This window comes from Microtus pennsylvanicus, chromosome 13, assembly GCF_037038515.1.
Source record: "Microtus pennsylvanicus isolate mMicPen1 chromosome 13, mMicPen1.hap1, whole genome shotgun sequence".
NCBI lineage: Eukaryota > Metazoa > Chordata > Mammalia > Rodentia > Cricetidae > Microtus > Microtus pennsylvanicus.
The window spans coordinates 67,466,003-67,490,466 of NC_134591.1; positions in this window are offsets into that span (position 1 = coordinate 67,466,003).

Here is a 24,464-nt window from a genome sequence, read left to right on the forward strand (position 1 = left end):
AGACTCTTGACGTTTGCTGTAGAAAGGAACCCAGGCTCTGGAGCAGACAACCCTGGAGTGTAACTCTCTCAGTTTTTACGCTTTAATGGTCATGAGTCTGGGTAAACTGCTTGACCCCTCTGAGCCTCAGTTTCCCCGTCTGAAAAGTGAGGCTGGCCTTCTTCCTGGAATGGAGATATTTGCTCCAGAATGCACAGGCAACCTCCTGGAGCAAGAGTCAAGTCAACGCAGAGAATCCAAACAGTCCAACTGTGAGGCCAGCCCCTCCCGCCAAGTGCCTGGTTTCTCTCTCACCCTCCATCTGGAATATTCTCCCTTCTGAGATTCAGAGCCGCTGGGAAAATTGAGACTTCATGTTTTCTTAGCCCCAGTTGTGTTTTTTAAAAAAAAGATTTTTAATTTAAATTATGTGTAATGTGTGTGGAAGAGAGAATGTGGACACGAGAGCAAGCGTCCCTCAGAAGTCAGGAGAGGGTGTGGGATCCCCGGAGCTAGAATTCAGGTGGATGTGAGACTCTGGGATGATGTGGACTCCTCTCCATGGGCACAATGCTCTCTTCAGCCACCGAGCCATCTCTTCTGCCTCCCCAGGTGTATTTTAAAAACAACAACAAGGTAGAATTTATAGAACACAACATTTGTTCATTTTAAACATGCAATTACACGATCTTCAGGAAGTTTACCAAGCTGGGCCTGAGCTTTGGTTACAAAATACTGTTTCTCAGGCTGTGTGGAGTGGCACACACTTGCCATCCCAGCTCTGGGGAGGTGGAGGCAGGAGAATCAGGAGTCCAAGGTCAGCCTGGGCTGCACAGGGAGTTTGGGGCTAGTCACAGAAGATTTGCCCAAGGTTCCTAGGATGCTGCTGCTGCTCGGCCACTCTCACCGGCTCCTCACCCCCATTACTAGCCAAGCCTTTATGTCTTTATGGTCCTTCCTCCTCTTCCTGCTCCTGCTCCTGCTCCTGCTCCTCCTCCTCCTCCTTCTTCTTCTTCTTCTTTCTCTCTCTCTCTCTCTCTCTCTCTCTCTCTCTCTCTCTCTCTCTCTCTCTCTCTCCCCTCCCCAGTGTGCTCCCACCTTTTCCTCTGTGTTCTCATCACTTTGGTCAGAACCTGACCAAAGCTTTGCTGAATCAGTGAATGCAATCTAACATCACCCTATTACTCAAGTGGGACACATCATTTGTTCAGTGCACCCCACCCGCCAGCCACCTGTTAAATCTAGCTGGGGACTGCCCAGAGCCCTGATGCTCTTGCCTCATCCCCCTGCCTTTAGCCTTGGTTGTGATTTTTGTCTGCTCCCCACCCCCCCACCCCCAAACACAGGCACATCATGGTCTCTCCCCGCTCTGGTGTCTTTCTTCCCCTTGGCGTTCTCTTGCCCACGCCTTCCTAAGCGCATGCGCCCCACTCTGCTGTAATGATGTCCGGGTCCTCCCCACAGCTGAGACCAGTGGCCCGTGGCTCCTAGGATTCAGTCCCAGCCAGTCCCCTCCTTAACTTGGCCAGCCTCTAGTCTAGTACCCAACTGAAGGAGGAGCTGACACTGTGGTTGGAAGTCAGGCGAGGGTACAGGCTGGCTGATCCCCATCCCAACAGCTCCTCTCTGAGCCCCAGTTTCCGGGCCTGTAAAGCGAGCCTGCCCACAGCACTGAGCGCAGGGTTAAAGGTTAGAGCATTAAAGGAGCCGGTGAAGGCACAAGCCTCGGCGAGGCAGGATTCAAGCTTTGCATCCAGTGCTCTGAAGCGCTACCACAAGGTACCGGGTGGGCTGTCATTTCATTTCCGTCCACCAGGGGAGCTGTGACCCACTTCGTAAGGTCCAGGGAAGTGGCCACAGGGAAGGGGCTGCTAAATCAATTTTCATCTGACTTTCCTACCAGCATTGGATATGTGACGCATCTCACCACTCTATGCCTTCTCTTCTTAACCCTTTCCCTGACTCCCGACTAACGGCTGGGGACATGGAGGGAGGTCGGGGCATGGAGAGAGGTTGGGGCATGGAGAGGGTTGGGGTATGGAGAGGGGTCAGGGCATGAAGAGGGGTTGGGTCATAATGGCAGGCAAAAACTGGTGGTTCTGTCTTAGGCAGTGGAAGAGGTGGAGGTTAGATGATGCCATCTTTGGGAAGGAGAGCTTGTGGTACCTGGGATGGATCAGATGTGAAGTTTGGACAGGAGTCCTGGACACCTGGTTGCATGGCATCCCCAGGCAGCGGCCGGATGAATGCTTAAACCCAGCGCTTGGTCTCGTTTTTATACAGGCCAGGGGATGGCGCTGCCCATAGCTGCCAGGTCTTCCCACCAGTGTATAACAGATGCTCTTTAAACAGGAAGATAAACAACCCGAAGTAGCTTCAGGAAGTCCCTAAAACTGACTAGATGCATTAGGCCCCTCCCTACCAGAGTAAACCATCAAAGTTGAGAGTCCTGATCAGATGAAGGGGGATAAGACATAAAGATGCTCAGAAGGGAAAAGCTGCCAGGAAGAATCAGGAACCAGCAAACTGCCTGGAAGGGGTTTAGACCAACTGAGCCCCCTGGAAAGGACATTCTCCCACCTGTGGAGCAGCCTGCAGGTTGTGCAGTGTGCTCCAGGTTCCCAGCTTTGTGAGCTGTCACCATGGTGGGGTGGCTCTTGGTGACGCAGCTGTCCTTGAGCCATTTCTGCCCCTGTAAATAACCCCTCATCCATATTCCTGTAGGTGACCTCAATAAAACTCACTGGTTTACCGAGCTGGACTTTGTGTCTGTCCTGGGTTTCCTATCTGGGGTGTGTGTTTCATTTCCCCAGGAGAAGTTTTGTCACACACCAGGGCCTTGATTACCCATATTAGGACAGCCCCTTCTGGGGTGCCCGAAGCCCATCTCCTAGGTGGTGCTGTATCCCCTCAGTTGACAACCGAGGCAAAGCAGAGAAGGAAAGATGGAGGTGACTTTGCTGAGAAGCCAGAAGGAGCCAGGTGGGGAAAGGGAAGAGCCCACTAGAGGGTGTAGCAAGCATCCGTTTGTGTTCAACAGGGCAGTGGAGATGTCTGAGGCAAAATCCGAGCTGAGACACAGACCCCAGGATGATGGAAACCTTGGGTACGAAGCCTGCCCTTCGAGTTCTTGGAAGAAATAACGAACTGTGGGCGCAGCTTTGGAGTGGGTTAAAAGCTGTTCTCTGTGGCTCCAAACTGAGGATGCGTGTAGGAGAGAGCCAACACATCCATTATTATTATTTTTTTTTCGAGACAGGGTTTCTCTGTAGCTTTGGAGCCTGTCCTGGAACTAGCTCTTGTAGACCAGGCTGGCCTCAAACTCACAGAGATCCACCTGCCTCTGCCTTCGGAGTGCTGGGATTAAAGGCGTGCGCCACCACCGCCCGGCCTTCATCATTTTATTGTGTTCATTATTTTGGTATTTTGACACAGGGTCTCCAAGCTGGCCTTGGACTCATGGCAATCCTCCTGACTCAGCGTCTGAAGTGCTAAAATCACAGTCTGTAGCCATCATGCGCTTTCTTTTGTTGAAGAGATGCCTGTTATGTACCTCACTCTGGCCTCAACCTTGTGATCCCCCTGCCTCAGCCTTCAGAATGCTGGAAGGACAGGTGTGTGCTACCACAGCTTCAGCTGCCTTCTTTACAGGTAGGAAGACATCCTGGGAGCAGGTGAGATGGACCTGGGGACCCTCTTCTCCCTCCCGTCACTTCCCCTCCGCTGTGACATTCTTGACTGGAAGGCTCTCATTGCCTCGCTAACCCTCAGCTACGAGGCAGAAGGGGGCTCCCCTTAAAACCCAAAAGCAGTAAATTTATGACCAATAAAGGGAAGTTTGGCTTTGCAGAGACTGGGCACCGGCTAAAAATACTGGCGGCTTCTTGAAGCGCCGTGATGAATTCGTAGAGAGTTGACCTCCACAGGCAGCTGGACAGAAACCCGATCATGACACCCCACTGTCTAAAACTGCCCACGGCACCCCGATGAGAACCTTGATCCTGAGTCTTCCCAGGTCTCCTCTCTTCCCTTCATGGCCCAGTTGACCCTGGCCATGCCGACCTGGCTGAAATTCCTTGGAATGCCAAGAGATTCCTGCGTCTGGGCCTTTGCATCTGGATGCTCTCTTTGCCGCTCTTTGCCCTGAAGGCTACCTCATCCTCCATGCCTCAGCTAAAGTGTCCCTTCTTCCAGGAGCCTTTCCCTGTGTGACACCGGGTCAGCACCTGGTCATTCTGTCTGCGTGGCCCTTCTGCTTTTTGCCTTTGCCCTCATCATGAGCCACAGGGTTTTCTGTATCTGTCTTGTGTTCATGTCCTTCCGTGGGATGGAGAGTTCCGTGAGTGCCGGGGCCTGTCTGGTGTGAGGCTCAGTGCTGGTTGGTTACCCAGCTCCTGGTGTGTGGTGAAAGCCAGGCAAGACCTGCTTATGCCTCTCAATGTCCCCCATCCTCAAAGGGCAGATATGGTTTCTCTGTGTAACAGTCCTAGCTATGTCCTGGAACTAGCTCTTGTAGACCAGGCTGGCCTCGAACTCACAGATCCGCCTGCCTCTGCCTCCTGAGTGCTGGGATTAAAGGTGTGCACCACCACTGCCTGGCTCCTCCACCATAGTTTTATAGACAAGGAAATGGAGGCATAGTTGAGACAGGGATTGACCCAAAGACCTAGCCAGTGAGGGCAGAGAAACTAAGATTTAGGGACAAGGGCTGTGCGTTTTCTCCCAGTAGTAACTCTGCCCTTCTGAAGCCAGGCAGTGGTGGCGAAAGTCTTTAATCCCAGCACTCAAGAGGCAGAGGCAGGCAGATCTCAGATTCAAGGTTAGTGTGGTCTACAGAGCGAGTTTCAGGACAGTTAGGGCTACACAGAGAAACCCTGTCTTGAAATACGCCCCCACCCCAAAAAAAAGAAAGAAAGAAAGGAAGAAAGAAAGAAAGAAAGAAAGAAAGAAAGAAAGAAAGAAAGAAAGAAAAAAAGAAAAAAGAAAGAAAGAAAGAAAGATGATTGACTGAGAAGATGCTCCCCAGACACTGAGGGATGGATGATTTGGATGGATGACATCATGGGCACAAAGCATGCTGGGTTGGAACTAGCTCTGTTCTGTGAGCCAGGGGCTGCAGAACCTAACTCCACCAAAATGCACGCCTGGAATCCCAGCACCCAGGAGTCTGAGGTAGGAAGATGAGGCCTTCCAGCACAACCTGGGCTACATGGTGAAATCTGTCTCAAAACCGAAAGGCAAGAGGCTGGAGAGGTGGCCCAAAGTTAAACACACGGGCTGCTCTTACAGCAGGACCGAAGTTCGGTTGCCCCACCCATGTTGGGTGGCCCACAGATGTAGGTATCTGAGGTCCTCTTTTGCCTTAGACACCTGTGCACACACGCACCTACCCACTCCCACAGGCAAGCACACACAGTTAAAAATAAACCAAATCTGTTTGTAAAAGCAAAAGTGAAACAAACTAACAACAAAATCAAGACAAGAAGAAGAAAAACACAAAACTTTCACTGAGAAAGTCTCACATCCCAAAGAAGAAAGGACAATCTCTCAATCTCTCTGTCCCTCTCTCCCCCCTCTTTCTCTCTCTCTCACACACAAAGGGGGGGGTGGAGGAAAGAATACAAATGTAGTATATTGTTTATATAAAGGCTGAAAAGCCAACAATACATAGAAGAGGGGACAGGTTAATGAGATTTGAGTTCCCCAGGTAGGAATTTCTGATTTGCTAAGTTTATCTTTACAAATAAATTACTACACTATATGTTTTGTATTTTTAAATCCATCAAATATTACACAGTAGAAATTGTTTTTAAATCTCATCAAACGCCTATCGCAGGCCAGGCATCCTCCCAAATATCAGAAGACATAAACCCAAGGGGACCCTGACACAGGTAGGAGGAGGAGGAGACCCAACAGCAGCGTGGTTGAGAGCACCAGTTCTGGAGCCAGAGAGACCTGGGTTCGAGCTCCAACTCAGCTACCAGCTATGTGACTCCGGGCAGTTCACCCTACCTCCCATTTCCTCTGTATCCTTTGTGCCGAGACTGGGCGGGGATGCTCTGAGAGAGCTGGCACACCTTGGCATCCGGCTTTGCTGTGAGGAGATTGGAGGAGTCTGGCTGGCAGCATTGAGTGGCCGGAGTTTGGGTCCCATGCTGATCACTCTGAGGTTTGCATCCAGGCCAGGGAAGAGAGTGTCTCAGATCCCTGAGACAAGCATGAGGGGTGACAGGAGCCACCAGGGCCACCTGAGAAGCCTGTTAAAGTAACCGGGGTAGGGGTTGAAGATTTGGGTTTCTTTTTTTTTTTTTAATGGGTTTTAAATTTTTCATTTTTACTGTGTGTGTGTGTGTTCATGTGCCGTGGCTTGTGTGTTTGTGTGTAAAAGTCAGAGTTGGTTCTCTCCTTCCCCCACATGGGACCTGGGGATTGAATGCAGGCTGTCAAGCTTGGTGGTAAGAGCCTTTTCCTACTGAGCCACCCTAGTAGTGTAAACCCTAGGTTTGATCCTGGCACCCACCGTATAAAATGAGTTCGGGGGTGTCCGCTTGTAATCCCAGCACTTGGGAGGTGGGGACGCATGAGAATCAGGGGTGAAAGATCATCCTCATTTACATAGTGAATTTGGGGGCAGCCTGAGCTACGTGAACCAAAAAACGCAACTAAAGTAATAAAGGTCCGAGCAGAGCTGTGTGTGATGCCGTACATCTGTAAGCTCAGCACACAACTGGCGGAGTTGGAAGGGTCACAGCAAGTTCGAAACCAGCCCGGTCTACATATCAAGTTCTAGGCCAGCAAGTGAGAGCCTATCTCAAAACAAACAAATGAAATCCAAGAGAAATAATTATTAACTGTGGCGAGAGATTAAGCGTCTGCCCTGGGGGGTGGGAAAGGAGGCGGAGCCAAGATCTAATAGGGAGAAAACAATGGGTGGAAATGGGAGACCATGGGGTTGGGGGGAGCTCAGGGACTGCATTCCCTGGCCCTATTACAGGTGAACCCAGGACAGAGCTCCGCTTGGGGGAAACCACTGTCTAAGAGGTGTGAGCATGGCAGGGGGCCAAGGCACCCAGGACCCCAGTGGGGAGAAGGAGGAAAAGCTGGGTGATCAGAGGAAGTTAGGATGGGAGCAGCCCTGGAGGCTGAGAGTTTGGAGAAAGGTGTGACCAGGTGTCCTAGATGGATGAGAAGAGGCTGCCAGATGGGTCACCAGGGCCAGCGCCCAGACAGGGCCCTTATCCGGATGCAGTGGATGGTGAAGGGCCTTTCTCAGCATTCACAGAGTGAACTGAGGTTGCTTCCATCACTCTGGTCCCTGTACCCCCTGACCATAGTGGAGCACTGTGTCTGGTCCCAGCTAGTCCATGTATAAACAACAGTTCTCATTGCTGTTAAAAATTCCCTGACATGCAGGCAGATCTCTGTGAGTTCCAGGACAGCCTGGACTACACAGTGAAACTCTGTCCTGAAAAACAAAAAATTAATTAAATAAATAAATAAAATCCAGACTAGAACCCCAGCCCATGGGATGGCGCTGCCCACGTCCAGGGTAGATTTCCCACCTCGGCTAATGCCCTAGATCTAGGCAACTCTGGAGGCTGGCCTCTTGGTGATTGCAGATGCTGTCAAGGCGACCATCAGCGTAAAGCCACCGCAGCTCTGGAAGGGAACACCACCAAGCATTCTGGGTGCTGCGCTTTTTGCATCCATTACAGTATAAATCAGTAAACTGCTGCTCTGAGGGTCAGGGACTTGCTCAAGACTGGGGATGGGGTTCGACTCCACTCCTAACTCCTAGGTGACAGTCTGAAGGAACACACCTGTACTTGGTGACTCTCCATCATCCCTCATACATGCAAACCCCCTTTTTTATGGATTTAGACGCTGGGAGCTTAAACTGCAGGAATTCTAACCCAGCAGGTGTAGAGAGTGTCTGAGGACCTGTTTTGCTAACCAGCATCCAGGTGATTGCCAGGCAGGTGAGGAGGGCCACCCTCGGCGCTTTCCCTAATCCCACCCTGTGCTGGGCAGGCAGTGAGGTCAGGCTTCGAGGGGTCTGGACCTGGGAGCTACCAGTTTTGAGCGAGCAGTTAGAGCTGAGGCCGCAGCTGGGAGCGGACCGGGCTGGGGGAGGCACAGGGCGGTAATAAGAAACAACAGGATGTTCTTCTTTTATTAGCCCTGGGGCTGCGCAGCTGCAGGTGAGTAATCAGATTTCTGCGGCGTCCTGTTTTCTCCGCTGCCTGGCGGTTCCTCGACACCCACTCACCTGCCACCAGCCACTGGAGGGAGGGCAGGCAGGAGGGAGGATGGGCGTGGGGACCGCCTGGGTCCCTCGCCCACGCCCACGCTAGCACACCCGCGGAGAACGGTGCACCTGCTGAGTTCGCTGCGGGACGCTCAGCTTTCACTGCGGCTGAAGGGAGGGGCCGCCCACTCGGCAGACAGGCCCCCTGGTTCCAAGCAGGAGCTGCAGATCACAAGGTGCCACCCGCAACCTATGCGGTTGGCTTCGGAGCCTCCATTGTGGCCTCTAAAACAGGACATCTCCTGCCCGTGTCAGGCTGGTGATGAGGTCCCAGAAACCCAGGCCTCAGGAGGAAGAGGCAAGTCTCCAAACTCTCCTGTGCCTCAATGAGAGTAAGCAGAGGAGGCACTGGCCCTAGCTGTACGATGGTAGTCCCATCATCACTCAGGATGCTGAAGCAGGAGGATGGCGACTTTGAGGCCAGCCTAGGCTACATGTTGAGCTCCTGCCCCTATTTCAATAACAAACAGAAGTAAAACAAAACCTAGGGGCTGCATGTGTAGCTCATTTGGTAGGGTACTTAGTATGCACAAGGCCCTGGGTTTATCCTGGCACCTGGTTGACCAGGCATGGTGGTGTACACCTACAATCCCAGCACCTGAAAGGTAGAAACCGGACCTTCTTTACACCTCCAAGGCCAACTAGAGGTACAGGGGGAGAACTTATTTCAAAAGGGGGTGGCGAGGGGCCCGAAGAGATGTGTGCCTCCGCTGTTACCAGCATTGGCTGCTCTTGCAGAGGGCCTGGGTTTGATTCCCAGCACCCACGGGGCAGGTCGCAGTCAACTGTAACTCCAGTTCCAAAGGATTTAATGCTACCCTTTTTGGGCACCAGGTACACGCGTGGTGTACAAACATACCTGCAGGCAAAACATTCAACATTCATACCCATGAAGTAAAATAAATCAATCTTAGAAAAAGAGGAAGAGGACAACGGGTCTGGGTGTGGTGGCACACACCTGTAACCACAGCACTTGGGAGACAGAGGCAGGAAGATCATCATCAGTTCAAGGTCATTCCTGGCCACAAAGTAAGTTCCAGGCCAGTCTAGACTAAAGGGACATCGTTTCATAAGATATAGGAGACAGAGTAAGTGGACATGCTGGGCATGCTGGGAGCCACATAGCCGTCACTTGGTTGTGACGGTAGTGCCTTCATCCAGAGCCTTTGCCCCTGGCTGGAATTCCTTCTTCCTCTTCTGTCCTCATCTGGGAACTGGCAAGCGTAGGTCAGAACCAGGTTCTGAAGCCAAGATTTTTATCTGTAAAATTGGTTACTGACTCCATCCCTGACAGAGCAAAGAGGTCTAAAGGCCAACAAGAAAACACCCAGCACTTTCTAAACTGTAATTATTCTTTTTGGATGGAATCCAGAATCCTACGGGGTCAAGGATTTACTGCGCATTGAGCCGGGGTGGGCGGGGGGGGGGGGGGGGTGCTGAGGAACGAACGCTCACCTAGCAAGCACAGAATCCTAGGTTGTGGGATTGTGGCCGCAACAGCGGGGGATAAAGAACAGAGCAGGAGACAGAATTCTGCCCTGAATTGAAGGGGACCCCAGCCAAGGGGGTGAGATGGGGGAGTGAAAAGAGACAGACCGATGCACAAGAACCTTCTGGAACAGAGCAGCCGAACAGGAGGATCCTATGAGCGACCAGCGGTCCAGGCATGGGAGAGAGGTGGGGACAACACCAGATGGTTTGTCGAACAGGGAGGGGACAAGGAGTGGCCTTTGAGCCGGCTAGCCGGGCATCACTGACATTACAGTAACTGCCTGTGCCGGACAGTGCCGTCACACGGGGACAGTGCACAGGGGCGAAAGAATAACGGTTGACCAAGAATATTGTTTTGGGAGAAACCTGCTTCAAACTATTTAAGGAAAAACAAATAAGGAGAACGAAGTTAAAAGTTAAGAGGCCCCTTTATTGTGGAGTTTTGAGTGTGGGTCGAGGCATGGCGGGGTCCAGGGTTTCTCATGATGTCGTTGGGTCGTCTCCTTTTGTGCAGCTCTGTCCTTCCAGCAAAGCAGTCGTTGCCATTTCCTTCTTACCTTTCTCTTTTCTGTTTAAACAGTCTCACTCTGTAGACCAGCCTGGCCTTAAACTCAAATATCTGCCTGCCTCTGCCTCCATCACGCTGGTAGTATAAAGGTGTTTGTCATTCTGCCAGGACAGTCATTGCCATCTTAATCAGAGCGGCTGTAACTATCTGCGATCCTTCCCCCCTCTGTAAGATTGGGCCTGTTGGTCATTAGACCCTCCCTCTGTACCCACCTCCCAGCTGCAGTTAATTCAACCCAGGCTGCACGTGGTCTCTGGAGGGGCTAGAGCACACAGATCATAAATAGTTAACTGAAAGGGGGCAGGGAACGCCATCTATACAGCTATAAGAGGTGTCTCCCCATGCTTGGGTGGGAAGTTTTAGTGGTATGGCTGTTTCGGGGTCACCCACATTCCTGTAGGTAATTCTTCCCCCACACGCCTGTAAGTAAACCCAATAAATACATCGTGCGCGCTATCGCAGATGTGGAGATCGGAGGATGGCAGGCTTGCAAGCGTGGCTTCTCTCCTTCCACCATGTAAATTCTGGGGATGGAACGCAGGTGAACAGGTTTGGTGGCAGTGGCTTGAGGGAAAGTCACCTCTCTGGCCCTGGCCCTGGCTCTCCCCCTCCCCCCCCCCAGCCTTGCCTTCCTCTAGTCCAGGAAGGGACTCACTAGTCCACAGTTCACTGGCTCACACTGCAGGAGACACAAACCTCCCCCACTAACTCCTGCCAAAATTCCAGAGGACTCCGATGATTAGCTTAACTTGTATCACATGCCCAGACCCAAGTCGATTTTTATGTGAAAGAAAATGGGATTCTGTGATTGCCCTGTATGCTGTAATCAGTGGGTGGGACTCAAGAGTCGACACCAGCCCAGCCCACCCCAAAGACAAGGATTGAGAGGCACTGGGGAAGCCTGCCAGGTAAAAGGATTAAATCCTTGCCCCAGATGTGGTGGTGGTACATGCTTGTAAGCCCAGAGAGTGCGCACCTGTGAGGCCAGCCTGCGGCCATACAGTAAGACCCTACCTAGAAACAAAGGAAAAAGCAAACCAAAGTGTAGGGGCTGGAGCAATGCTTAGGGTCAGGTGTTCACAGGTAGGGTCACCAGGGTGAGATGTTACCCACTGAGGAAAAGCAGGGACAGCAGGACAGGTCTGGGGAGGGACCAGCCAGGATCCCTGATGAATTAGGGACAGCAGGACAGGGCAGGGGAAGAATCATGACTTTCAGTAAGTCCGTGCCTCCTGGAACATTAGTCTCCTCGTCTGGAGTGTGGGGATAAGGATGTATCTTATCTTCAGACGCATTTTACAGACAAGGGCTTGGTAGATCAGGCCGGACTAGAGCTGTGAGGAACAGCTGAGACCTGAGCACTTGCTTCATCCCAGGAGCTGGATCTCTGAAGATCACCCCAGGGAAAGGGGGTGTGTGTCTGGGCATGCATTCTGAAGCCCCTGTGGGTCTCCTGGGGCGCCTGTCTAGAAATTCTGTCTCTAATAACCCAAAAAAGAGTTTCACCGTGAGCATGCAGATACATCCAGTTTGTAATGGGGAAGCTGAGCCCAGAAAGGGACAAATAACTGGGTCACAAATGGTCTGGGGTGGACATCATCTAGAATATGGGGCATTGGATGGCTCTGTCCTTTTCTCCATCCCCAAATCCACTCCTCACAAAAGTCCTGTCCCCTCACCCGTGGGGTGGCAGCATCTCTGGACCCTAGGCATCCCGTGTGGCACCTATGATGTTCTCAGACACTTTGTGCTGTAGGATCAAGGGCAGCCACAAGGTCTGGAAACAGACAACATGGCTTTTGGCAGCACACTTAGAAACAAACATGTAGAGTAATTGGGGCCAGCCAGATGGCCCAGTGGATAAGGGCACTTGCCTCCAAGCGCAAGGACCCGAGTTCGATTCCCTGGAACCCATACAGTGAAATGAGAGAACTGACTCCCACAAATTTTTATCTCACCTTAAAAGGAAACGCCAAGAACAGTTGAGGTACAGACTTCATGGTCACCCTATAAATGATACAGTCCCTGTTTTATACCCAAGAAACATGCTCAAAGTTCTGGAAAGACCATCACAGCCATCAGAGACTCCAAAACAACGGTGGCTTGTCCCCATCGCAAGCGACAGTCAGGAAGGGGCGAGAGTATCCGTGTGGAGGCGAGGGTGCCCAAAGAAAGTGCCAAGTTCTCACCGTAAGGGAGGAACAGTTATGGTAGTGATTAAAACCATGGCCCCTGTGGTTTGGCAGCCAGGGTTCCAGTTCTGGTCTGCCATTTCTTAACTCTGTGCCCTTAGCTAAAGGACTTCCTGCTCCTCTATGGACCTCAACTTCCTCATCTGTAAGATGGGGATAATATCCACTCAGGTGCCTGCTGGGTGGTTGAGAGGGTTAAAGGTAGGGGAGGCACATAGAAGGCTGGTGAATGTGAGACCTGAGATCGATCCCCATAATACGTGTTTTTTGGGGTGTGTGTGTTGAGACAAGGGGGTCTCTGTTTGGCCCAGAGCTCACTATGTTGATCAGTCTGGCCTTAAACTCACAGAGCTCTGCCTGCCTCTGCCTCCTCCAGTGCAGCACAATGCCTGCTTTATGCCTGCTTTTATGGTTGCACAGGACAGACAGTTCCCTGGCCAGCCAATCTAGCATACTTGGTGCGGGTTCCAGATTAGTGAAAAACTCAAAAACCAAGGTGAGGCCAGTGGAATGGCTCAGGGGTCAGAAGCACTTGCTACTCAAGCCTGATGGCCTTGGCCCCACCCTTGGGGCCATTCTGATGGAAGCAGAAAACCGAGTCCTGCGTGCTGACCTCTGACCTCCACAGGAATGCTAGGGCATGCACCCGTACAGACACACACTCACTCTGTCTCGTCTCATACACACAACAGCGATAGAAAGTGAAATAAAATTAAAGCCAAGGTGGATAGCACCCGAAGATTGTTGTCTGGGCTCCACACGCACATACCCACACACGTGTGTCTTTGCACATATAGGAACATGGAAATACAGACACACACAGGACAACGTGTGGTACGTGGTACTGAAGATAACTTGTAAAGTCGGCACTACGGAAGCATCAGCTCATCCCCTTGTTTGTTCCTTATTCCATCCCTTCACCCGTCCGTCCGTCCGTCCGTCCGTCCATCCATCCATCTGTTCATTACTTCGCCCATCCGTGCAGTGCATCAGTGCACTGGCTTCTATAGTTTTTGTTTTTAATTAATTAATTAATCATTAATTTAACTTATGTGCATTGGTGTTTTGCCATGGGTGTCAGGTCCCTTGGAACTGCAATTGCAGACAGTTGTGAGCTACCATGTGGGTCCTGGTACTCGAGCCAGGATCCTCTGGAAGAGCAGTCAGTGCTCCTAACCTCTGAGCCATCTCTCCAGCCCTGGCCTCTATCTTACGTGCCGCTTTGACTGACACCTTTCATGCCCATCAGCGATGCTGTGAACACTTCCAGGTCTTAGAGCTGACTCCTAGCCTCTGCCCCCGGGTAGCAAGGTAGTTGAGCTTCGAGGGAGAGTCGGGTGAGCTCCGTGAAGTGGAAGCCTTGATCCTCTCGCACAATGTCCTTCACAGTTAGGAGCTCTTCCTGTCCTGCAATGCTGGGCCTGCTGCTGTGGGCTTCTGGCCCTGCCTCTCTTGTCTCATCTAACACTGTGTGTGCTGGTTGAATGAAGGGCTATGTCAAATGCCCAAAGGCTGCTGGCTTCTCCTTCTGTTTTTGGTTTTGCTGTTGTTGCTATTTGAGACAGGGTTTCTCTGAGTAGCCCTGACTGTCCTGGAATTCACTCTATAGACCAGGCTGGCCTCCAACTCAGAGATCTACCTGCCTCTGCCTCCCAGAGTGTCGGGATTAAAGGCGTGCATCATCACCAGCAACCACTGCAGGGCTGGTGGCATCTTAAACGACTCCAGCTAGTGATGATGCTTCCAGGCTAGGAGGCAGCTCTGAGTTCACCTTCCTCCCAGCGATTCATCATCTTTCCTTTTCTCAGTTCTTCCATCTTCACAGGTGAGAAAGCAGAGAGGCTCGATTGGAGAGATGCAAGACTTAACCAAGGTGACACATCTCAGGAGCCAAACACACCATACCCCGAACCACCTCTGACTTCCTCCCAGTGTGTAAAGTCCCCTGGCCCACCCACTCCCTGGCAGCTGAAGCTGGGGGGCTCAGTTCATGCCACGGGCAGGGGGCAGGTACATCCAAATGATTCCTTTCACCTGGAGGTGGCCTATGACATCCCTGTCAGGGATGAAGCCTCAGATCCAGCTGGGCTGAGGCTCTGTCCTCTCGCGCTTCCTCTTGAGCCCTTGTCACCGGAGGCCCTGGCCCAGGTGGGGTGGGGGCCAACGGGTGACAATGACCGATTTAGAAAGTAAAGCTGCTCCTCAAACAAATAAGAACGAAGAGGAAAGAAAGCACGGCCTGCCCGCTTCCTGCCCCACTCTCTCCCCTGCACCTGGGCCCCAGCTGCGGGTCCTCCAGGCTTGTTTGCGCATCCTGCCTGGGAGCCTCTTCTTCTAGTCCCAGGCCCCTCCCCTGGGCTGGAATGATTGTGGAAATAAACCCCTCTGTGATTGTTGTATTGTCGTGGTCGGTAGCATTGTGTGGGACAATACCAGCAATCACCACACCGGGGGCTTCCTGCATCGCCAGAACAGAGAGCCTTACCAGCCAGCCCCCACTGGGGAGCAGCCGGCCAGCCTTTAGAGAGCTGAGGTCTGGAGGCCTAAGTGGGGGGCTGCTTCCCTTGACCCCAGGTTTCCTTGTTTGCCAGACAGGGTTGGACATAGAAAGTGCAGTTCAGGGCCCTGATGGTGGTCGCTTAGCCAAGGAAGCCAGAGTCACACGGGGTACAGTTTTCGGGTCTCCTAGGATAGGACTGGGAAATGGACACTAACTCCACAGCCTGGTTTTTACCCACTGGCTGCTTTGTTTTTGATACCAAGTCTCCTGTAGCCCAAGCAGGCCTTGAACTCCCTATGTTGTCAAGGATGACCTTAAACATCTGATCCTCCTGCCTCCACCTGAGCAGTGCTGGGGTCACAGGTGTGTGCACTGCCACCGCCATTTCTGCAAGGCCGGATGTTGAACTCAGAACTCTGTACCCGCTGGACAAACACACGGCTAACTGAGCTACACCTCAGCCTTGCTCTTTACTGTATTGAGAACATCGGGTACGTCACTCAGTTCATGTGTACCGGACCCAAATAAAGTAGATGCTGTCATCCCTGTTTTATAGCCGAGCACACTAAGACACAGGAAGTGACCTGTTTGATCCAGTTCAGCTGTCAGGCAAGCTGGCGGGGGGGGGGGGGGGGGGATTCAGAACTGCCTGGGTCAGGACTAGTACCGACGGGTCTGACTTGTTTTGTGGCCACAGACAAGTCATTTGCTTTCTGAGCCTCAGCTCTTTACCTACAAAAGCAAGCATCCCATAATACCTACCCGCAGACACTGTACAATTCTAAGGTGCCATAGTGGCCGTGTGAAGGAAGGCTGTGACTGTCCCCAGGGACTTGATTGTCAGCACTAAGGTATTATTCTGATTGGTGTTAAAGTCACACAGGGAGGCAGAGAGGATGCTCAGGGCCCTGCCCAGTTCTCAAGACCTAGATCCTGTGGTGGTGGCTGGCCAGCAATTCCCGGAGGCACCTGGTAAGAGGTGGCTCCACCCACTGGGGCTAAAAAAAAATCCCTGAGGCTGCCACCGTGCAAGCTGCCTGTCACCTGTTCCAGTTAAGGGCAAGCTGCAGTCCCACTTCCTGTCCCACCCCACCCCACCCCAACAGCTGTGTGGCCCTGGAGGAGCCATTTGACCCTCGGAGATGGAGAGGACATTAACTTTGCAGCACACGGTTGCAGAAGGCTGTGAGACCTTGGTTTGGGGTCTGGCCATATCCTGCTGTGCGTGACTGTGGACAAGCCCCTTGGACTTTCTGATCCTCAGTTTCCCCCGCTGGAGAATGGGATAACACATCTTCTCAAACAGTGCTCAGGGGCGATGGTTATGGTTGTCCTAACCTCTTGCTGCCCCTGAGAAGGACACTCAGAGGTGTCAAAGGTCGTGGGAATGTAATATGGCACCTGCTGTGAAGCCTCTGAACCTAGGTTTGATTCCCAGAGCCCACATGGTAAGAGGGAAAGCCTAGATCCCACAAGTGTCCTCTAACCCCAAACACACACTATGGTGTGTGTGCCCCACTGCCCATAGACAACATAACGTTTTAAAAAAAGGTCTTGGGAGGCTGTGTTCTCTCTTGTGCTAAGTTTCTCCATCTGCCTATCCACCAAATGCTCCCCTTAACCTCTGGGGGTGACGCCAATGCCCGTTCTGCTCTGGGTTCTGGTGCGGCAGGAAGGCAGAGCGCAGCCCACACTTACCCCTTCACTGCTCCCCATAGGGCTGCCATAGTCTGACTATGTCCTCCACTCCAGCTGCAGCAGCTGGCCCTGGGCATGTCTCTTCTGCCTTCTACCCCTCCAGGCCCTAAGCCCTAGCTCCCAGGATGCCAGGATGCCAGCCTTGATTACTCACCCATTAATCAAACTAAAAGAGGTGTCAGCTGTCTCCTGCCTGGGCCCGTATTCATCTTGAACTTTGGGGCTAGGAGAAAACCCACCCACATCCATGTACTTCTTATTCACTTAGTATTAATTTATTCTTATTTATTTATTTGTCTGCCACCATAGTACTCTACCTCTTACCCACAGCCTTCTTTTTATTTTTGTTTGTTTGATTTTTAATTTTTTTTTACATTTATTTATTTTATTTTACATTTTGCCTACATTTATGTATGTGGGACACAAACCTGCATGCAGTACCCACAGAAGCCAGAAGAGGGTGTTAGATCCCCCTAGAACTGGAGTTGTAGATGGTAGTGAGCCACCATGTGGGTGCTGGGAATTGAAACTGAGTCCTCTGAAAGAGCAGAAAGTGTTCTAAACCCCTGAGCTATCTCCCCAGTCTGTTTGATTTTATTTTATTTTTTTTTCTGAGATAGGGACTCACTGTGCAGCCCTGAATAGCCTATATAGACCAGGCTGGCCTCAAACTCATGCCTCCTCCCAGGGCTGGGATTAAAGGCACACACCACCAGACTCATTCATCTTTTTATTTTCATTCCTTTTTAAGATTTATTTTTATTTTATTTTATTTTATCTTTTGGTTTTTCGAGACAGGGTTTCTCTGTGGTTTTGGAGCCTGTCCTGGAACTAGCTCTTGTAGACCAGACTGGTCTCGAACTCCCAGAGATCCGCCTGCCTCTGCCTCCTGAGTGCTGGGATTAAAGGCGTGCGCCACCACCGCCCGGCTTTAAGATTTATTTTTATGTCTGTATGAATATGCCACATGTGTGTGCAGTGCCTGTGGTGGCCAGAAGAGGGCGTCAGATCCCCTGGATATGGAGTGATAGGTAACTAAACTGTCTGGCGTGTTGGGTACAGCTTAACTGCTGGGCCATCTCTCCAGCCCCCATTTATTAATTGCCACAGTTTCTGTGTGAGGTTAGAGGCCATCTTTAAGGAGTTGGTTGTTTTATCTTTTATTTGTATTTTTTTTAAAAAAAGATTTATTTATTTTATGTATACCAGTGTTCTATCTACATGCATGCCTTTATATCGAAACAGGGCATTAGATCTCACTACAGATGGTTGTGAGCCACCATGTGGTTGCTGGGAATTGAACTCAGGACCTCTGGAAGCATAGTCAATGCTCCTAACCTCTGGGCCATCTCTCCAGCCCTCTTTTTTTTTTTTTTTTTAAATATTTATTTATTTATTATGTATACAATATTCTGTCTGTGAGTATGTCTGCAAGCCAGAAGAGGGCACCAGACCTCATTACAGATGGTTGTGAGCCACCATATGGTTGCCGGGAATTGAACTCAGGACCTTTGGAAGAGCAGGCAATGCTTTTAACCACTGAGCCATCTCTCCAGCCCATCCAGCCCTCTTTTTTTATTTGTTTTTCGAAACAGGGTTTCTCTGTGTATTCTTGACTGTCCTGGAAAATGCTCTGTAGACCAGGCTGGCCTCGAACTCACAGAGATCCATCTGCCTCTGCCTCCCAGGTGCTGGGATTAAAGGTCAGTATCACCACCACCTGGCTTGTATTCTTTATTCGTATTTTATTCTTATTTTATGTTTATGATTGCTTTGCCTGTGTGTATGTCTGTGCAGTATGTACATACTGGCACTCTTGAAGGGAGTTACTGATGGTTGTGAGCCCCTGTAAGGTGCTGGGAGTTGAACCTGGATCCTTTGGAAGAGGATGCAGGGCTCTTACTCACTGAGCCATCATTCAGCCCCAGCAATGATTCTCTTGCTGAGGTCTCTCTTGTTTCTGCCGCTGTGCTTCATATTCCAGACTGGCTGCCCAACCGGTTCCTGGGTGATGTCTGTGCTTCCCATCTCCAAGTAGGAAGTTCTGGGGCTAGAGGTGCATGCAGTCTCTGCATCCAGCTTCTTTAGGTGGGTTCTGGGACCCTACTGTGGGTCATCCCACTGACTCTCCCCTCCCTAGCTCCTATGCCTGTCTATCCAACTGACTTCTGTTGTGTGTCTGCATGGGCTAGATGACCAAGGGACAGTGCCTTTCTCAAGGAGCCCCTTGGTGAAAAGGGGAGACAGATACCTAAACAGTTGAACAGTTAAGAGGTCAGTCTCCTTCTCCCTCCCTTCCTTTCTCCCTCCCTCCTTTCTCTTTCTCTCTTCCTTCCTTTCTTATTTATTATTAAGGATGATCTCAAACTTGATAGTCTCCTGCTTCAGTCTCCCCAGTGCTGGAATCACTGGAATATGTATGCTTCATGCCACCATTTTTTCCCTACTTCAATATCAAGTGTGGAGTTGGGGATGTGGCTCGGTTGGTAGAATACCTGCCAGGCACAAAGTCCTGTGTGTCATCCCTAGTGCCACTTAAACAATACAGGGTGTGGTGGCACAGCCTAGAATATCCCAGCACATGGGAGGTGGATGCAAAGGGATCAGAAGTTCAAGACTATCCTCAGCTGTTGTGGAATATTGCTTTAACTATGGAAAGGTGTGTTGTATTTGTTTATGCTGCATTTTTTTTAATTATGTAAAGAGGTTTTCTTGTTTAACCTTGTCTGCCTATGGCACCTGATTGGTCTAATAAAAAGCTGAATAGCCAATAGTGAGGCAGAAGAGGGATAGGTGGGGCTTGTGGGCAGAGAGAATAAGTGTGATAGTTAAGCCCTCCATTTGTTTGTGTCACGTGGTCAGAAAAGGCTAAAGACATGCAGTAAAGACAGGTCCAGATGGAAAAAACTCTAAAAGGTTATAGTGTGTCAAAAAAAAAAAGTGTATAGGCTTAAGAATGGAAAGAAAATGGATATAGGCCGTCATAGAAAAAGGTAGCTTCTACATAATAGTAAAGTCTTTAAGGAGAGAGTAAATAATATAAAAAGAATAAGCCACACAAGGGTAGAACGTGCACGGAAGTCTGGATCCTCTGTGGTGTCCTGTTGACTGGAATATTTTGAGCCCTCATGAGCAAATGACAGCTGCTGAGAGACATGATGTTGTAGAAGGGATGCTGAATTAGACCAGCCTAGATGCTTTAGGGGATGTCTTAACTTTAAAATGGAAGTCAGAAAATGTATAGCACCGGGGAAGAGGTTATATGTTTATGTCCACAGGAAACAAAAGGCTGTGGATTCCTTCAAGGCTAATAGAGATCAGGTTTGATCGGTGGACACCTCCTGAAAATCTTGACCACAGACGTAAAGAAACCAAGAAAACCTACAGGACAGGTGACATATATACGGATCCCTCTGCATGGGAATAGTTCTAAGACTGGACAACAAATGATACAACTAGATTTCCCAGGACTTGACCATTGTCTCAATTTTCTCAGGATGCCCACAGACAACAAGAAGCAGTCTAGAGAACACAATGCCCACATTCACTAGAGGTGTGGTGGGTGGTTTTTGGTCATTTGGTGGGTTTTGTCATCATTTAGTGGGGATATAGGAATATAGGATAAAAAGATAACTATTCATCTCGAGTATTTTACATTGGTACAGATTTTGGTATGTTGATACAAATTTAAAGTTATTTTTGTTATACTGTATGTATGTTTCTACTCTTGTTTGGTGTATTATTATGATGTAACTCTTTTAAAAATGTAATGTATAATTTAGAAAAATGGGTTACTAGTTAGTCATCTATATTAATCAAACTTATAGTTATGTTAGGTATGTTTTCAAGGTTAAACAGATATATTTTAGATAGATTCTATTCAAATGCTTCAGAGACCTACAGAATATGGCATTTAAGATGTTTAATAACTTTTCATGACAGCGAGACACATCTGCTCCTGGCAGCACCAATCTATTCATAAAAGGATGAAGGGCATCGAAGAATCTCCATATGGAGTTTACTTTCATTATGGCAAAGATAACCATTTGGGCAAGAAACTGCTCTTCTTTTGACTGCTGACAGTATGCTGTACAGACAGGACAAACAGAACACGAAGGAAAAAGACTGCTGAACTTTGCCAAAACAGGGAGGGACAGTCCTTCAAGATTCCTGCTTCCTAGAAAAGTCTGTCAGATATTCTAGGCCTGTAGGCCAAAGATGGATGCCCCAACATTGCAGAGGAACCTTGGATGACTGTCCAGGCAGCCAGCTGTTTCTGTCATTTCTATAGTTTTGTTAGTGACTTACACTGCACTTCCTGTTTACTCAGGCAATATATCTTTCTGGGGTCTTTGATGGAGTTAAAGACTGGATAGTCATAGTTACAGTTCTCCTTAGTTATGATAGAAAGTAAACTAGGTATAAAATGAGAGGAGAGAACAAGGGAGAAAGAGAGGGAGACAGATCCGGGGCCAGTCAGGCAGCTGCCAGCCAGCCAGACACGGAGGAAGCAGGAAAGTAGGGCTTACAGAATGACAGAAAGGTAAAAAGCCCCAAGGCAAAACACAGATGAAGAGAAACAGGTTAAATTACGTTGTAAGAGCTAATAGGACAAGGATAATTAATAGTAAATCTCTGTGTCATGATTGATTTGGGGGCTGTGTAGCAAGTTCAAGGTCAACTTGAGATAAAGAGACCCTGTTTGAGAAAATAAAAATAAAAACAAAAAGCTGTGGTACACAAAGTGGTAGCATGTGCCTTTAATTCCAGCACTTAGGAGACAGAAACAGGCAGATCTCTGTGAGTTCAAGGTCAGCCTGGTCTACAAAGTGAATTCCAGGACTGTGTAGAGAGACTCTGTCTCAAAACAAAAACAAACAACCCTATATTTATCTAATATGTGCAAACCTAAGATCGTCAGAAATATAAAATAAATATTAAAAGAATACATTTAATTCAGTGTTTCAATTATCAATATATAGTATTCCGGAAGGGTATCTAGGAGGCAGGAGGCATTGGCTCGCTGCATGGGGAGGCAGTGATGGCAGTGAGCTTGGGCCATGAGAGCAGCTGCCATCTTGACTCTCATCACCACCGTCAGTTCCTTCTGAACCCAAACACCCAGAAACTTTTGCTCCGGGAGCCAGAGGGAATACGCGCAGGGTCCACATGGGAGCCTGGGAAACAGAAAAGGAACGGTGTAATGGGATTCTCTGGTGGGCAGTTTACCTCAGGGCCTCATGGGCAGAATCAGGGAGGACCCTCGGACTCACATCCATCCTCTGGAGATGGGGAATGGAATGATCCAAGCCAGGGGGGTTTCCCTGGCAACCCCAGTGGGGGCGGGACTCCAGGGAAGTTGGACTGCATTGAAAGTAACGGTCAGCGGATGATTTTACTCAATTCTCAGCTAGTCACTAGCCGGCTGTCCCGTGGAGTCCCCCATCCCTGTCCCTCCACCCATCCACCCACCCACTCAGTCATTCTTCCATTTACTTATCCAGAAGGAGGAAGAGGGGGAGGAGGTGGGGGCAGGAGGAGGAGAAGCATCCTGACTGATGAGCTGGGCAGTGAATTGGACTGACAGGGCGTCAAAGAGCCTAGTACAGAAGTTGGTGGGAGGAAATCAAAGGGGCTTGGCCTTGGCCTAGAGGCAAGATTCCATCCCTGCCTTCAGGATTGACTTAGAAACGGACTCCACTTGGAAGCCTGCCCCAGACAGACTTGCTTTCTCTCAGCAAAGTGGCCAGGAATTCCAGACCTGAGGAGCATTGCGAGTGGGACCTTTATTGTGGATCGGAGGCAGTGAGTCGCAAGGGAAGGAACAATGCTTATATCACGCAGAGAGGCAGCCAGACCCAGATGTCTGATTCCCAGGCTTGTGTTTTTCCCACCAGAGTGTGCCTCTCATTCCCTACCCCACCAATACACGAACAGACTCACTAAGACCCCTCAGCACCTGGCACGGCACTGGGCCCAGAGAAGGGAACCTTCCCACTTCTTCAAGCTCCTACTCTGTCCCCAAATGTTACCAGCTGTGACAAGAACTCCTTTCTGGGGAAATTAGCACAGGAGCCCACTTACCCCAGACGAGGCACCCATCATAGCAGCAGGACTCCTCCCTGTCCCTTGATTGTCCACTGTCCTCCCTCTCTGGCCTCCGTGGCCTTGTGCCACTGGAGTCAGGGGCTGTGGATAGACGGGGTTTGCAGAGACAGGAGGCCTGGAGGGGTGCCGAGAGCTAGCCAAGGGAAGACACCTTGAGGACTGCTTTCACCTGCCACCTGCTCAGCCCCACCTAGCCACGGAAAGTGTGAGTCACAGGAAGTCTGGGGACAGGGTGGTGTGCGTGGGTGACAGCATGCGGGGGGCACCACGGGAGGGTGGAAGCTGGATCTGGGGTGAGGTCGGGGTGCTGGCTTGAGGCTTAGGCTTCTGCTCAGTCGTCTGTCTGAGGAACTTTCATTTCTAGAAGGACGGGCAAGTTGGCCTGTGAAAGATGTCTCCAAAGCCTCCACGGCCATTGCCAGGTGCTCTTTGCCCAACAGTTCAATCAACAAGCATTCTTCGTGAAACTGCGTGCGTGGATATAGCTACAAGATAGCCCCTTTCTTACCAGGAGAGATCCGGGCACAGGCAGGCACCATACCCCGTGGGTAATCCGATCCAGTGGGGACATCCGGAAGCCCAGGTACTATGTACAACAAGGAAACGGGAGCTACTTCCTAGGGCTTTCAGGGGTTCAGCCCTTTAATGGCGTATTTGTGTCTTCCCACCCTCCAGTGACCCCAAGAGGAGGGAACTACTGATCTTCCCACTTCACCAGGGTAGGAAATGGAGCCGGTAACACGCACCTGTGCAACTGTTCCCTGCCACATGCCAGGGAATGGCAGCTGGGGGTCTGAAACCAGCCCTCTGGACTGGGGATACAGATAGCTTGGTAGAATGGTTGACTAGCATGCGAGCTATCTGCTCTTACAGCTCCACTGAGGAAGGAAAGCGAAATCTGTGGGGCAGGAAGTGGTGTGAGGGAGCAGCCGGAGGGAGCACAAAGAGGAGCCACTGAGTGGATCTGGACCAGGAAGGGACAGGGAAAAGGCTGAGCAAGAGCAGCCAGACTCAGGCAAGGGTCCCTCAGAGCATCGCCTGGACCCTGGGAACGCTGCAGAGTTTCTCTGTGTTCTGGAAGACCCCTGGACACAAAGATGAGTTGGGAGCCAGAGGGGGCACAAGTGACATGTGATTTAGTGTTGATGTCATGTTGGTTTCCAGGGCTGTTATGACCACAGTCAGGTGATGAAAAGCTAGAGTTTGTTTTCAAAAAACAAATACCATAACTGGGCATGACGGTGCACGCCTTCAGTCCCAGCTCTTGGGAGACAGAAGTAGGCAGACCTGTAAGTTTGAGGCCAGCCTGGTCTACAGAGCGAGTTCCAGGACAGTCAGAACTACACAGAGAAGCCAAACATCAAAACAAAACAAAACAAATTATGGTTATTTACTTTTTAAAATTGTGGCAACAGCGCATGTGTAGAGGTTAGAAGACAACTTGTAGGAATCTATTTTCTCCTTCCTCCATGTGAGACCTGGGGATCCAACTCAGGTATTCAGGCTTGGCAGCAGGTGCCTTTACCTGATGGGCCATCTGGTTCACCCAGAACTGCTTTCTGCCCTCCCAGCTCTGAGGACTCAGAAAGTAAACTGAAGATCTCTTCAGGGTACCCTGAG